This window comes from Drosophila mojavensis, unplaced genomic scaffold, assembly GCF_018153725.1.
Source record: "Drosophila mojavensis isolate 15081-1352.22 unplaced genomic scaffold, ASM1815372v1 contig_72, whole genome shotgun sequence".
Classification (NCBI taxonomy): Eukaryota; Metazoa; Arthropoda; class Insecta; order Diptera; family Drosophilidae; genus Drosophila; species Drosophila mojavensis.
Genome location: NW_025318897.1, coordinates 2,085,292 through 2,101,216, shown reverse-complemented (window position 1 = coordinate 2,101,216; position 15,925 = coordinate 2,085,292). Strand labels below are relative to the sequence as shown.

Below are 15,925 nucleotides of genomic sequence, written 5' to 3'. Positions count from 1 at the left end.
TATGAAGTGTCTGGGAGATAACTCCCGAAAAAAAGTGTGCAAAACGCTTTACACTACTTGTTCGGTCTATGTGTTCTCTGGTTAGTGGTTCAGGGTATAAGAAATCGATAGCTTATCCCGTTCTTTTTTATCGATAAAAAGCTTTATCGAAAACCAGTTATAAAATTATATCTTCTACACCTTTATTGCTAGAGTCTCCAAATTTTTATACCCTGAACCCATTTTCAGTGGGAAATCAGGGTATAATGGTTTTGTTGAAATGTATGTAACAGGGAGAAGGAGGTGTGGCAGACCCCACAAAGTATATATATTCTTGATCAGGGCGACGAGCTGAGTTGATTTGGCCCTGTCCGTCTGTCTGTCTGTCCGTCAGTCCGTCCGTCCGTCTGTCCGCATGTTTGAACGCGTCGATTTCCGAAGATATAAGAGCTAGAGACTTGAATTTTGTTTTTTAAAATGACCGTATATACAGCGCGGACGTCGATTTTTCTTTTTTTTAAATTTCTCAAATATTCAATATAATATGTAGATCATATGCTGAAAGTTTCATTAAATTCCGTTCAGTCAAAAATTAATTAAAAATCATCAAATATTTGGCCAATTAACAAACGCACGTGCAGCAGCTACAACAGCATCGTATGCGTGTGCACACATATATTCAAACTTCTTCTAGAAACATTCGTTGAATCACATCAGCTGTTAGTTTCGTTTAGTTTTGGTAGATGGCGCAGCAGCAGTGAATCTATTTGAGTTTTGCCAGCGCCACTAGCAGGAGTGGGGTGGCGTAGTGTGTTAGCTGCATGACGCTCGATCGAGAAGTCGCGGCTCGAATCCCGATCGGTGCAGCTGATGTTAATTTTTTTAATTGTTTCAAGATATTTTTATATTTTCATAAATGAGTTTTCTATTTAATTTATATTTTTAAATACACCGAAATTGAAATTTTAACCATACTAAATGTGCGTTTTTAATAGTTTGGTTATTCTAGCAGATTCTTAGAATCACATCAGCAGTTAGTTTGGTTTAGTTTTGCTATATGGCGCTGTAGCAGTGAATCTATTTGAGTTTTGCCAGCGCCACTAGCAAGAGTGAGGTGGCGTAGTGAGTAGCGTAAGGCTCGATCGAGAAGTCGCCGGTTCGAATCCCGAGCGGTGCGAGGTATATTAATTTTTTTAATTGTTTAAAAATATTTATATATATTATTAAATGAGTTTTGTACTTCTTTTATATATTTAAATACATCGAAATTGAAATTTTAGCCATACTTAATGGGCATTTTTATACCCTGAACCCATTTTCAATGGGAAATCAGGGTATAATGGTTTTGTTGAAATGTATGTAACAGGGAGAAGGAGGCGTGGCAGACCCCACAAAGTATATATATTCTTGATCAGGGCGACGAGCTGAGTTGATTTGGCCCTGTCCGTCTGTCTGTCCGTCTGTCCGTCCGTCCGTCTGTCCGTCTGTCCGTATGTATGAACGCGTCGATTTCAGAAGATATAAGAGCTAGAGACTTCAAATTTTTTAAAAAATGTCCGTAATTACAGCGCGGATATCGAGTTTATCATTAAAAATCGATAACTCATCCCGATCTTTTTTTTATCGATAAAAACCCTTATCGAAAACCAGTTATAAAATTATATATTGTATATTACACCTTTATTGCAAGGGTCTAAAAATTTTTAATGTATTCTTATATACAATTTCGGTTTTTGTTAAAATTTACCCTCCACCCCTATATTCACCCCCTCACCCTCACATTTGTGCTTTGGCAAATACATGCATATCCATGTTATAATCATAATCTGAAAGTTTCATGAAGATCATATGTCCACAAAAAAAGGTATTAAGCAATTGTTCTCATAGTAAGCGCACACTGCAGCCCATGCGTGTTTATGCGTGAGTGCTTGTGTGTGTATGTGTGTGTGTGTGTGTATGTGTGTGTGTGTATGCGTTTGTGTGTATGCGTGTGTGTATGTGTGTGTGTATGCGTGTGTGTGTGTATGCGTGTGTGTGTATGTATGCCTGTGTGTGCGCACGTGCGTGTGTGTGTGTGTGCGTGTTTCTTGTGTAAGCTGAAAGACGCGAAAAATTATTGAAATATCTATTGCTCCAACGGTTCAGGGGATCTCGTAGTCGAGCAGTCTCGACTAGAGCTTTCTTACTTGTTTAGTGTAGGGTAGCGGTAGAGCGGCGCAACATCGGACAATAACAACGACAACACGGACGAGGACAGAGAACAATGGAGGAAATCTAACGGCGATCAGCTAGCGCACAGGCTGTATGGTAACAGCAGCAATAACTTCGGAGAATAACAACAACAACACAGACGAGGACAGAGAGCAACGGAGGAAACCTAACGGCGACTAGCTAGCGCGCAAGCTGCATGGCAACAGCAGCAATAGCATCGGACAGTAACAATGACAAACGGACAGCAACAGAAAACGACATATAAAATCAAAACGGCGATCGAGTACAGTCTACACCACGCAACTCGCGACGCACACAGAGCAGCAGAACACTAGTTACAACAACAATGACAAAACGGACGACAACGGCAAGCAACATTGGAAATCTAACGGCGCATCTCTTGCGTCGTCGTTGACGCGTTTGCAATAAAGAGAATAAGAGACGTCACGGCGAGCAGAGTTGAAAGCTCTTACGCTGCTAAACGTAAAGCAGCAGCAAAGAACAAAGAGCGAAGCAAGATCGAGAGCGAAAGCTCCGCTTAAACATAATGTTGAATATTGAATTTCAACACTATGTTTAGAAACACTCATGTTGCAGCATATAGCAATAGTTTGCAACATTGTGAAATTCATTTTCATGCAAATGCAACATCGATCGTAATGTTGAGTGTCGCGACGCTAGTCTAGAAACATTATGTGTCTGACGAATTTGACTAGCACGCATTGAATGTTGCTGCGTCGCGATCTGTCTTGTTGCGATTCTTGAGCTGTGTAGATCGATGTGCTGTGCCGTGCTTAAATCAAAATATAAGTCGTAATACAAAGTATAACAACTACTGTGTGATCTTATTTCGGGCCTGGTTTTTCAACACATAACGAATGCCAATGCAACGCAATTGCATAGCTCGTTCTCAGCGCCTAGACACAGCGACGCCGCCGCAGGCAGAAGTGAAAGCTCTGAGCAGCAAAGGCTTAGCGCTAATTGCCGAAAATGCAATTAGATGACTTATCTTTGGACCCACGCAGCAGACGGACGTCAGCGGAAAATAATAACAATTATAAACAAGTAAGAAGACTCTAGTCGAGACTGCTCGACTAGGAGATACCCTGAACCCTCTAATCTGATATTTTAATCAGTCTGCACTTCTTTTCGACACACATACATACACACGCACGTATTAGAACGCGCTCTACTAACTGCGCAGTAAGCAGCGACTGCGCTTCGGCTGCGCTGTAGTGTGGGCAACATTATAAGAATTTATTTGTTGAATAATTTAATTTCTATACGTACAATCTTATTGAAACTTTTAGAGCATAATTATAAATATTATATAATTATATTATATTAAATGTATGTACATTCCAAAGCACACGTCTCTAGTACTTGAAATACGCCTTTTACAAAGGTGAGGGTGACGGGGTGGATATAGGGGTGGGGGGTAAAATACAACAAAAATCGAAATTATATAAAATACATATAAGTCTACATTTAACATTTGGAACCTCTAGCTTCAAAGGTGTAGGAGATATAATTAAATAACTAGCTTTCGATAAGGTTTTTAATCGATAATAAAATATCGGGAGTAGTTATCGATATATAAAGAAAAACTTGATACCTAGGAAAAAATTTCAAGTCTCTAGCTCTTATATCTTCTGAGATCGACGCGTTCATACATACGGACGGACGGACGGACAGACAGACGAACAAAATCAACTCAGCTCGTCGCCCTGATCAAGAATATATATACTTTGTGGGGTCTGTCACGCCTCCTTCTGCCTTTTACATACTTTTAACAAAACCATTATACCCTGATTTCCCATTATCAATGGGTTCAGGGTATAAAAAAACATAACACAAATTAGTGCCTTGTTAGTGGTGCGGAAAAGTAATGAGTCGACGCGTTTGGGAGGCAGTGGACGACGGTGCTGGCATGAAGGACTCTGAGCATTATACGCCAGGGCCTGGAATGCAAGCCGCCGGCCTACTGCCTTCCCTGACTCGGGGACTCGTGTCTCGCCGTAGCCTTCCGGGACTGCACAACCTGGTTATGAGCATTATACGCCAAAGCCGGGTTGCGGCGGCCTCCGGTTTGGGTACGCGTCGAGAGAGGGATTGCCACGTGTGTCGCCGTGTAGAAAGTGGCCAACGTCAGGGTTCGGTGCAGCGAAATCGCGCCGAAGGCTCTGAGCATTATACGCCAGAGTCTGACGCAAGACACTGTCTGCACCCAGATATCTCTACGCGATCTGGCGGGCGTTGTACGAACTGGCTCTGAGCATTATACGCCAGGGCCGGATTGCGACAATGGCCAGTCTGATTACATGTCGAGAGTGGAGGTATAAAATGTGTTGTCGTGAACGAGGTTGGCCAATTCGGGGTTCGGTGTAGCGGAATCGCGCCGAAGGCTCTGAGCATTATACGCCAGAGTCTGACGTAAGACACCGCCGGCACCCAGAGATCTCTACGTGATCTGGCGGGCGTTGTGCGAACTGGCTCTGAGCATTATACGCCAGGGCCGCATCGTGGCCATCAATCCGTTTGGCTGTGGACGAGAACGGGGTGGTGTTGCGTAGTTTCGTGGGCAAGCCGTGTGGCTGGAAGCAATCTAGGCTGGGGTTAGCTGTCGAGACAACCGGCCATGGCACATAGTGGGTCATGGTGGCCATAGTTCTCCCGTTTCTGAGCGTTATACGCCAGAGAGGGACTGTAGTTTGCTTCCGTCCTCCAAGTTGTCGAGTTTTCAAGTTTCGAGTTTTCACGTTTTCAAGCTTTCAAGTTTATGGTGCCCCAATCACGGAAAGATCGGCCATTTCGGCCCACTATCCACTCTCCTTTATCTGGTCTCGGCAATTTACAAATATTCTTATAAATGAACCTGGGGGTTTATAGCCTTTCCGTTTCGACCACGCGATTTTTAGGCGTTTTACTAAAGAACTGTTCATATTTTCTACTTCGCCATTCGCCTGTGGCCAATATGGCGGAGTCGTTATTTGGGTAATACCGTTGTTACGGCAAAAATCTTGAAATTCGAGACTTACAAATTGCTGACCGTAGTCGGCTCTCAGCGTTCGTGGTATTCCCAAACGAGAAAATATCTCCTGCATTTGTTCGATCAATACTTTCGAAGAGATAGTTTTAATAAATTTAAATTCCATGTATCTGGAAAGGTAGTCGATTAACACCAGTACATGGTCGTTGCTTGGCAAAGGGCCCAGTATGTCGGATGCGACACATTGCCAAGGGCCAGCTGGGAACTTATGTCGATCCATGGGTGCTGGTTTATTCGCTAACGATACGGAGATGCAATCTCTACAGGCCTTGTCAAAACTTTCTGCTTCTCGGTCGATCCTTGGCCACCACACCTATGACCGTAGTCTCCGTTTCATAGCAGATTCGCCCGGATGACTCTCGTGGGCTAGCTCGAGCACTTGAGATCGTAGCATTGTTGGTATGACTATTTTGGTTCCGCGTAAAAGTACATTGCCAACTGTCGATAACTCCCATAGGAATGGATAATATGGACTGGATGCGTTTGCCTCCCATGAGTTGGTGCTAAGGCAATTATTTCCTCGTCCTGCATACTTTTGTCCATGATTTCCGATATGGTTAGCGACTTTGTTACCCCTTTTTCTACAATTTGAAAGATATTCTGCACATCTTGCCAATCAAAAGCTTCCGCTTTAGTTATTTGGCAAAGACGCGACACGGAATCTGCGATATTTTCTTTTCCGGCTTTATAAATGACTCGAAATCGGTAAGACTGCAGACGTAGCAACCAGCGTTCGATTCGTACCGGTGGTTTCGAAGTTGGTTTGAAGATAGATTCCAAAGGCTTATGGTCTGTTATCAGATCAAGTTCCAGTCCCGCTAAGTAGTAGTAGAACTTCTCCACTGCCCACACTAGTCCCAAACTTTCTTTCTCCATTTGTGAATATCTTTTCTTCACGTCAGTTAGGCTTTTACTGGCGAACTAGAACAGCTCCCAATGCCACAGGGCTTACATCGGCTATGTGACACGTACGAAAATTTTTATTAAAATATGACAGATTTGTTACCTCGACGACTTGCTTCTTCAAGATATCGAAAGCTCGTTGTTCCTTGTCGCTCCATTCGAATGTGGTGTTTGCCTTTATTAATCTTCTCAATGGCTCAGTCGTGTTGGCTAGATCCGGTATTAATATCCCAACGTATGTTACGAGGCCTAGAAAATTTCTTGTCTCCTCTTTCGGGGCCCGAAAGCCTGCGATCACCTTGACCATCTCTGGATCCGCTTTAATACCATGGTCCGACAGAATGTGACCTAGGAATTTGAGTTTATTAGTTTTATACACACATTTCTGTTCATTCAGCACCACGTTGTGGGCATCAAAGATTTTCAGAACTGCTTTTAGCGCCTTGTCGTGCTCCTCTTCGTTTTTGCCAAAAACGATGACATCGTCAATATAGTTAAGAGCATTTGAACAGCCGCTAGCAATTCTTCCAGCCGCCTCTGGAATATTTCTGGGGCCGAGTTAACCCCAAAGAATAATCTTTTGTAACGAAATAGTCCCTTGTGTGTAATAAATGTAGTGATCTGCCGACTCGATTCGTCGAGCTCCAATTGGTGATAGGCATTTCTCAGATCCAGCCTAGAAAAGTATTTTGCCTCTCGAAGCTTGGTCATAAACATGTCGAATGTTGGCAGTGGGTGATTCTCTCTTGAGATGGCTAGATTCGCTCTTCGCATATCCAGACATAGCCTTATTTCTCCGTTCCCTTTAAATGCAACTACCACTGGCGAAATCCATGGGCTCGGTCCACGAACTGGTTCTATGATATCTTGCTGCACCGCCTGGTTTATCCTTTCTGCGATTTGGTCTTCTAGCGCAGTCGGGAATTTGCGCATTGGCTGCTGCACTGGTCGCACATTGTGGTCAATGGCCAGTCTCACAGGTGAAGCTTTCCATTTGGGAAAATGTGTGTGAGCCTCCACTCTATTTACGTTTAAGCCAAGTTTTAGGACGTTGAGTTGCACGGCTGTGTCTCGACCCGGTAACGATTGTCTTCCATTTTCGATTACATAAAATGTATCAATCATCTCTGGTCTTTCTTGAACTCTAACACGTTAACTCAAACAGAAACACGTTAACCACTCTCAGCGTCTCGTCCGACTCATAAGCTTTGAACTGGGTAGCCGAAGTTGTGCGAATATCAAACACCGTCGCATGTCCACGATCCAATCGCAGCCAATCGCCGCGGCTTATCAGGTTGTACCGCGATCTGGAGTCAATGATCATTTGCAGCTGGGATCCCCCAACTAGGCATGACACGGTTTCATCTCCTCCTGGTTCGCTAATTACTTTGACCAGTTTGACCAACCCTGGCCGCCCTGACTTTTAGTCTCTTCCTCATCGATGGCGTGCACGTGGGACAGCGAGGTTCGCGATCGCTTGCGTTGATACTCATATGGTGTGCTACGCTGCCTCTTTACTGTGGTTTTGCACATACGAGCATAATGTCCGAACCGGGAACACTTATTACATTTCGATTTCCTTGCCAGGCATGCCATACACATACTTTGTCTTGTCTCCTTGACTGAATCGCGATTTTCTATCTCCTGGATTTCAATCTTGGTTGTTCCGAACGAGCACTTACTTGTTGTCTTGTTGTCTTAGCCGCAACAAGAACTCGGTGAAGCACTCACCTTGACGAGGCGTCATGCTGCGAAACATGTGTCTCTCGAAAACTGCGTTACGTTGCGGTGAAAAGTATTCACTCAATTTATCCACCAGTGGAGTAAATACGTCATTTCCGATGTTCGCATCGTATGGCACCAACGCGCCTAGCAGACTGTACACTACCTCTTGCAGCTGTGGTCCCCTAGATGAAGTAATTTGTTTCGCTTTTTGACTACTGACGAAATTTCTTATGTGTCTTCATAGATGTTAAATGACCGTAGCCACTTTTCCCACTCGTTGCGCCACAACGATTTTTCTGTGCTCGCGCACAGAAATGGTTTAATTTCCGCCATTCTACCGATCTGCTTTAGCTTGCACTTTTTTTTCTTAAATATATGTATAGATATATACTTTTAGATTTTTAGATGATTTATTTGGCTTGCACTTTTTGTGCCCAGTGTATGTGCGTGCGTGTGTATGTATGTGTGTCGAAAAGAAGTGCAGACTGATTAAAATATCAGATTAGAGGGTTCAGGGTATCTCCTAGTCGAGCAGTCTCGACTAGAGTCTTCTTACTTGTTTCATTTTAAATGAAAACAATAATAATTTGAGCACTTGTAACAGAAGTAAATTTTTTGTGCCAATTTTTATACATACCTAGAAGCTTCAACAGATCAGCTGACTTTAAGGCGTTCCCACAAAGTAAGAATTTACCCCAAAAATTCACAACAAATGTTTTCATCTAATTGGAGTGTTAACAACTTAGGAATAACAAATTTTTCTTAATATAAATATTATTCACCATAAATTTTTGGACTTTATGCCGCCTATCACGGAAAATCGCCCATTGTGGTAAACTTGGCCTTTGATTTTGAATGTGGAATTAAATTGTTGACCATTTGCAGCAGTATTATTAACTATTTCCGTTGATCCAAACGATGTCATTTGAAAGCATGAAATTAATTTTCGAATTGACTGCAAGAATAGCGAAGAATCTGGATCAGAACCAATAAGGAAGCCGTGCAGTGGCTCCGGCGGTGTTTCAATTTCTGAGAGTATTACCTTTCCTGATGAGCAATATATCCCAATCAGCTCATTTTTTAATGTAAAGGCATGGCAGTGCGGGCATTCCTCGTCCAATGACCACTTTGGAATGAGCGTCATATTCAACATCAGGCTCATAGTGAAATGCTAGGTGAAGAAATGAATGTGCTGTAAATGCTCGATTTACTTGTTGACGTTGTCGGTCAATTCCTCTACGGCTGTTGACTACGAATCTGTGCGCTTCCCTTCTTTCTAATTGTCTTTGCTGGTTCCAGTCATCTCGTGTCTCTTGCAATTGTGATGCACGTAACTGCTCCATGCTCAAACGGACATCTGCATTGATTTGTTCCCTTTCTTCATCTGATCTTTGTGCTCTTCTATCTTGCATGTCTCTAGATTTGAGTGTTCGACGACTCAAATTGTTGTCTGCTAATCAAACATAAATTAATCAAGTTGAAAAACTGTTTGGTGATAAGCAGTAAAGTAATATTGTATTTGATTGCTCATTATTTGCCTTACCTCTTATACTAATAAAACATGTATATTTATTAATCACGTTCGCGTATTAATAATATGTGCTTGAATAATTTTTTTACATGAGAGCATGACCGAAAACTGTCACTGTTATCAAGCCTACTGAGTAAATTCTCAATGACAATGCAAAGATCCTCAATATTTTTATACCCTGAACCCATTTTCAATGGGAAATCAGGGTATAATGGTTTTGTTGAAATGTATGTAACAGGGAGAAGGAGGCGTGGCAGACCCCACAAAGTATATATATTCTTGATCAGGGCGACGAGCTGAGTTGATTTGGCCCTGTCCGTCTGTCTGTCTGTCCGTCTGTCCGTCCGTTCGTCTGTCCGTATGTTTGAACGCGTCGATTTCCGAAGATATAGGAGCTAGAGACTTCATTTTTTTTTTAAATGTTCGTAATTACAGCGCGGATATCGAGTTTATCATTAAAAATCGATAACTCATCCCGATCTTTTTTTATCGATAAAAACTTATCGAAAACCAGTTATAAAATTATATATCCTACACCTTTATTGCTAGGGTCTCCAAATTTTTAATGTATGCTTATATGCAATTTATACAATTTAGGTTTTTGTTAAAATTCACCCTTCACCCCTATATTCACCCCCTCACCCTCACATTTGTGCTTTGGCAAATACATGCATATCCATGTTATAATCATAATCTGAAAGTTTCATTAAGGAAGTACATCCACAAGAAAAGTTATTAAACAATTAAGCTCCCATAGTAAGCCACCACTACAGCCAATGCGTGTTTATGCGTACGTATGTCTGTGTGTGTGCATGTATGTGTGCATATGCGAATAATTATTGATATATCAGTTGCTAGAAGCAGTGTTTGAAAAGCTGACAGTCACAGCAGCAACAGTCGTCAAATTTTGTCTGTGCTGTGCTTCTGCAGCCAACAGTTTCCGCAGTTCCGTTATTGCTTGAACTGTTGCTGCGAGCATTTTCGACAGTCGCAGTCGCAGCAAAAGCAAAAAACAATTCTTGATCAGCAGCGCAGCGCTTCGAACTGCGTTCACTGGCGACAGTCGCAGTCGCAGCTAGAGAAAAACTGTCGACTGCCGAACAGCACAGCAGACAGCTTCCACAGTTTTTGCTTTGTGCGTCATGAACGAAATGAATGAAAATTAACAACATTTTAATTATTTATTTATAATGGCGATTATTTATTTTTTTATTCGTCATCTTCTTGGAAGAGCGTCACAAATTGGGTTTAAAATATTTCGCATATTATCAGAATTTAATACATTGAACGAGTCCAACAAGGTCATACCTTATTAGTTGCTTTTTGTTCATTTCAAATTTAATTTTTTTTCGTATAATTTTAGACGACGAACAAATAGAAGAGTTTTCCGACAGTTCGGAAGGAGGAGTCGTTTTCAAATGATGTACATTGACAACATGAGCTTTTAAATTTGAAATTCGATTGGTTTTAAGTTTGCTTTTGCATGTTTTACATGTAGCAAAGTCCCATTCCTCATTGGTATCAAAATACTTCCAGACATCACATTGTTTATTACGCGACATTTTTGCTGTTGCTCGGATGCACATTAATACAAGACTACGCCTACGATCTGTTTCATTGCTACAAAGTATGCCGCAAGTGACTTCGGCAATTACAGTTACAAAAGTTACCAAAACAAAGCAAAGCAAAAACTGTGGAAGCTGTCTGCTGTGCTGTTCGGCAGTCGACAGTTTTTCTCTAGCTGCGACTGCGACTGTCGCCAGTGAACGCAGTTCGAAGCGCTGCGCTGCTGATCAAGAATTGTTTTTTGCTTTTGCTGCGACTGCGACTGTCGAAAATGCTCGAAGCAACAGTTCTAGCATTCTCAAAACTGCCGAAGCTGTCGATTCCCGAAGCGCTGCGCTGCTGATCAAGAAATGTTTTTGCTTTTGCTGCGACTGCGACTGTCGAAAATGCTCGCAGCAACAGTTCAAGTAATAACAGAGCTGCGAAAACTGTTCGCAGCTTTTTAAACACTGGCTAGAAGGGTTCAAGGGATCTCGTAGTCGAGCAGTCTCGACTAGAGCTTTCTTACTTGTTTTGTTATGTTTTTTTCTGTTTGTCATAAAGTTTGTCAAATTTTTAACGTAGTTGAAAATATTGGGTCCGATGTTCCATGTTTTGAGTTGGTCGAGTATCGTGTGTAGTCCTATTTTATCAAATGCTTTTGTGAAGTCAAGGGAGACGATTGATGCGTGTTTTCTTTTTGAGAGCGTTCTACATATGAGATGGTCTAGAAAGAGTAGACTATCTACAGTAGATTTGCCTTTTTTGAAACCGACTTGACTGTTGTATATAAGTTTGCTGCTGTTGACAAACCACCACAGTCTTTTTGCAACAATTTTATCAAGAACTTTAGATAAGCAGGAGTTTAATGAAATTGGTCGGTAAAAGCTTAATTCGGATTTTGGTGGGGATGGTTTAAGTATTGGGATAATTATGCTGGTTTTGTACCCTTGTGGGATACAATTTTTATACACTGAACCCATTTTCAATGGGAAATCAGGGTATAATGGTTTTGTTGAAATGTTTGTAACAGGAAGAAGGAGGCGTGGCAGACCCCACAAAGTATATATATTCTTGATCAGGGCGACGAGCTGAGTCGATTTGGCCCTGTCCGTCTGTCTGTCCGTCTGTCCGTATGTATGAACGCGTCGATTTCAGAAGATTAAGAGCTAAAGAATTGAAATTTTGTTTCCAAGGTCCGTGTATATCACGCGCATATCGAGTTTTTCTCTATATATCGATAACAACTTCCGATATTTTATTATCGGTCAAAAACCTTATTGAAAGCTAGTTATTTAATTATATCTCCTACACCTTTAGAGCTAGAGCTTGCAAATTTTAAATGTGGACTCATATGTATTTTATATAATTTTGATTTTTGTTGTATTTTACCCCCCACCCCTATATCCACCCCGTCACCCTCACCTTTGTAAAAGGCGTATTTCAAGTACTAGAGACGTGTGCTTTGGAATGTACATACATCTTTCCACATAATTACGCTCTGAAAGTTTAATTAAGATTGTACGTCTAGAAATTAAATTATTCAACAAATAAATTCTTATAATGTTGCCCACACTGCAGCAGTGCATTTTGAAAATAGTGGCCAGTTTGCGCTGTGAGTTTTGAATCGTGGTCTGTAATTGGGTTTGTCGGTGGGGTTTGACATGAATAGTTTAATAATTATGGGCGAGTGATCGCTACCGTGGAGGTCTTCTGACACTTCTCAGCTACTTTCGAGCTTTAGTTCGGTGGAGCAGAGGGTGAGGTCTAGGTGAGTGAGTATGTCGTGTGTACTGAGGTGTGTTGGGGTGCCGTCATTGAGAAGGATAAGGTTGGAGGAAGTTATAAAATTGGCTAGCGTTTTGCCTCTTTTGTGGTTGGTCTTTGAACCCCACATTTAGTGCCAGCTGTTGAAGTCACCAGTTATTATTTTTGGCTTATTTGTGTTTTGAAGGAAAAGTTCTAGTTGGGATGTGGTAAATTTTGTTTAGGGCGGTATGTAGCACGAGATTATTTTGAATGGGGTTTTAAATAGGATTTCAACTTCGATAGAGTCAAAATCTTGATTATGTGGGATTACTTTGTGTTCTAGACTATTGTGAAGGAGTAGAGCTACGCCTCCGGAAGCGATCGTTAATGTGTTCTTGGTGTAGATGGTGTAGTTGATTGGGGTAGAGATTGTTGAGGTGGTTTTAAAATGAGTTTCTTGAAGGCTTAATATTTGTGGGGAGAATATTTTAATTAATAGTTGTAACTGATCGTAGTTGTTGAGGTATCCGTGATGTCCATTGGGCGCCCGCACCTCAGCCCGCAACAGTATGCCAGGATAGAAGATATTATTAGAAGTTATTCTAAGATGTCTTCAGTAATCATGTCGGAATCGTTATCTATACTGGTTGAATTGTGTATAGACTTATTGTAATTTTTTTTGGGGTTTTAGGTTTGAGGGTAGTTGCTAGTGTTGGTGTTCACGCATGAGCATATGAATATACGAAGATCGTATACATGCCTCCGACGCACTCTACGACTAGCAGGTAGTGCGCTGGGAAAAGAAAGGGTCACATGTACAGACTCTATAAATAGATAAATGGACACCAACCCTTGCAACTCCAGAGTCAGATATGTAAGAGACGAACGCTGAGCCTTACAACCTCAGCGATAGGATAAGAATAGCTAATAGACCCACGCGGAGCCTTACAAACTCTGCGATAAGATACGAATATGTAATAGACCAATGCTGAGCCTTACACACTCAGCAATAGACGCATTAGATTTAAGGGTTGAAATTATGCATGAGTCTGGGTATATAAACCCAGGCTCAGAAGAATAAAGATTAATACGCAACTAAACACCATCATAGTCAAATGTATCCGTTCAGTTGGGATATTGTTTTTTTTATTTTTTTTTATTTTTATTTTATTTTTTTTTAATTCTAATTCTAGATTTGTTGATAATTGAGATGGTGTGTTTAATTTTGTGGCTTGAGTTTTTGTTGATGTTGAGGCGCTTAAGTTGATGTCTTCTTCGTATTGTACGAGTTTTCTTTTGGGTTGCTGCGCATGGTTTTGTTGGGATGGTAATTTAGCTGTTGCGGCGTAAGATGATTGTGGGAGTCTGTGTCTTTCATTGTATATTTGTAGAGCTTCTTTAATTGTTGTCTTTTCGATTGTACGTATGGCTTGAATTTTTATACCCTGAACCCATTTTCAATGGGAAATCAGGGTATAATGGTTTTGTTGAAATGTATGTAACAGGGAGAAGGAGGCGTGGCAGACCCCACAAAGTATATATATTCTTGATCAGGGTGACGAGCTGAGTTGATTTGGCCCTGTCCGTCTGTCTGTCCGTCTGTCCGTCTGTCCGTATGTATGAACGCGTCGATTTCAGAAGATATAAGAGCTAGAGACTTCAAATTTTTTTTAAAATGTCCGTAATTACAGCGCGCATATCAAGTTTATCATTAAAAATCGATAACTCATCTCGATCTTTTTTTATCGATAAAAAACCTTATCGAAACCCAGTTATAAAATTATATCTTCTACACCTTTATTGCTAGAGACTCCAAATTTTTAATGTATGCCTATATGCAATTTATACAATTTCGGTTTTTGTTAAAATTTACCCCCCACCTCTAAATTCTCCCCCTCACCCTCACTTTTGTAAAAAGCGTATTTCAAATACTAGAGACTTGTGCTTTGGTAATTACATGCATATTCATGTTATAATCATAATCTAAAAATTTCATGAAGATCGTACGTCCATAAAAAAAGTTATTAAACAATTAAGTTCTCATAGTAAGCGCACACTGCAGCCCATGCGTGTTTATGCGTGGTTGCTTGTGTGTGTATGTGTTTGTGTATGTGTGTGTATGTGTGTGTATGCGTTTGTGTATGTATGCGTGTGTGTGTGTATGTGTGTCTGTATGCGTGTGTGTGTATGTATGCCTGTGTTTGCGTACGTGTGTGTGTGTGTGCGTGTTTCTTGTGTAAGCTGAAAGTCGCGAAAAAGTATTGAAATATCTATTGCTCCAAGGGTTCAGGGGATCTCGTAGTCGAGCAGTCTCGACTAGAGCTTTCTTACTTGTTTTATGTTTAATAAAGGTAGGGCATTTGGGGTCAAAGTTGCTGTGCTGATGGTTCTGTAGATAGCCCTCTTTGCAGTTTATACAGGTTTTGCTGTTGGAGCACATTTTTTCGCTTGTACAAAATTTAGTTGGATCACCCAACTTGGGTGTCCAATTCGATCACGATTGCGGCATCGGTAGGGTAGTGGAATGTACGGGTGTATGTTGACTTTTTGATAGCCAATTTTAATGTCTGTTGGTAGGTCGATTGTGCTAAAAGTAAGCCGGTTTCTTGTAGTTTATCTTGTTGTCGTATTCGAATTTTTTTAACTTCAATAACTTTGTCTTGTTTGAGTTCTTGCCGTACTACTTCTTGAACTTCGCGGAGATTGTTGCAATATATGACACCTTTGGAATAGTTTCGTGTATTGTGTTCAGACACTTCTACATTTGTTGTATTGTAATTGTTGTATCTAATGCGATGAGCTGTATGAGTTGACATTGATTTTGTTTTAATTTCGTACGATCCATTTGCTAAGAGTTTGCACTCTTCCACATCACCACTGCACAGGTTGTCTATAGTTTTTATACTCATTCACGAAAGTGAAGGTTCAAATTTGGATAGTATTTATGTATTTGTACATATAAAGAAGCTTAATAGATATTCATAATACGGAAAGAAACATTTTACTGAAATTTAAAAAATATAAAGTAAGCTAAAATAAAACAATTAAGAACGTTGCAGTCGGACGTTACCGACTGCGGAATACTCATTCACATCCCATCAACAATTTAGTAGTTAAGTTTCGCTTTAATACTGTAGAAAATACAGTTTTTCCGATTTGCCACGCCCCTACTGGACGTAGACACCTCATTTGTGGTCAATTCTTAGAATGTAATGTGGTACCCTAACTGCAAA

At 40.9% G+C, this 15,925-nt stretch overlaps 1 long non-coding RNA gene across 5 annotated transcripts; it reads right to left on the bottom strand.

Moving 5' to 3' along the window:
- Nucleotides 1-8,497: 8,497 nt before the first annotated feature.
- On the bottom strand, nt 8,498-9,540 carry LOC26528548. Of its 5 annotated transcripts, XR_001448871.3 has the most exons (4): nt 9,411-9,540; nt 8,910-9,320; nt 8,650-8,842; nt 8,498-8,589 (listed from the first exon to the last, which is right to left on the bottom strand). It is a non-coding gene; the product is annotated as an uncharacterized LOC26528548 (long non-coding RNA). The 5 variants fall into 5 exon arrangements; XR_006357422.1 differs by having other exon boundaries at nt 8,570-8,842; nt 8,910-9,352; XR_006357419.1 differs by having other exon boundaries at nt 8,570-8,842; nt 9,411-9,538.
- Nucleotides 9,541-15,925: the final 6,385 nt, after the last annotated feature.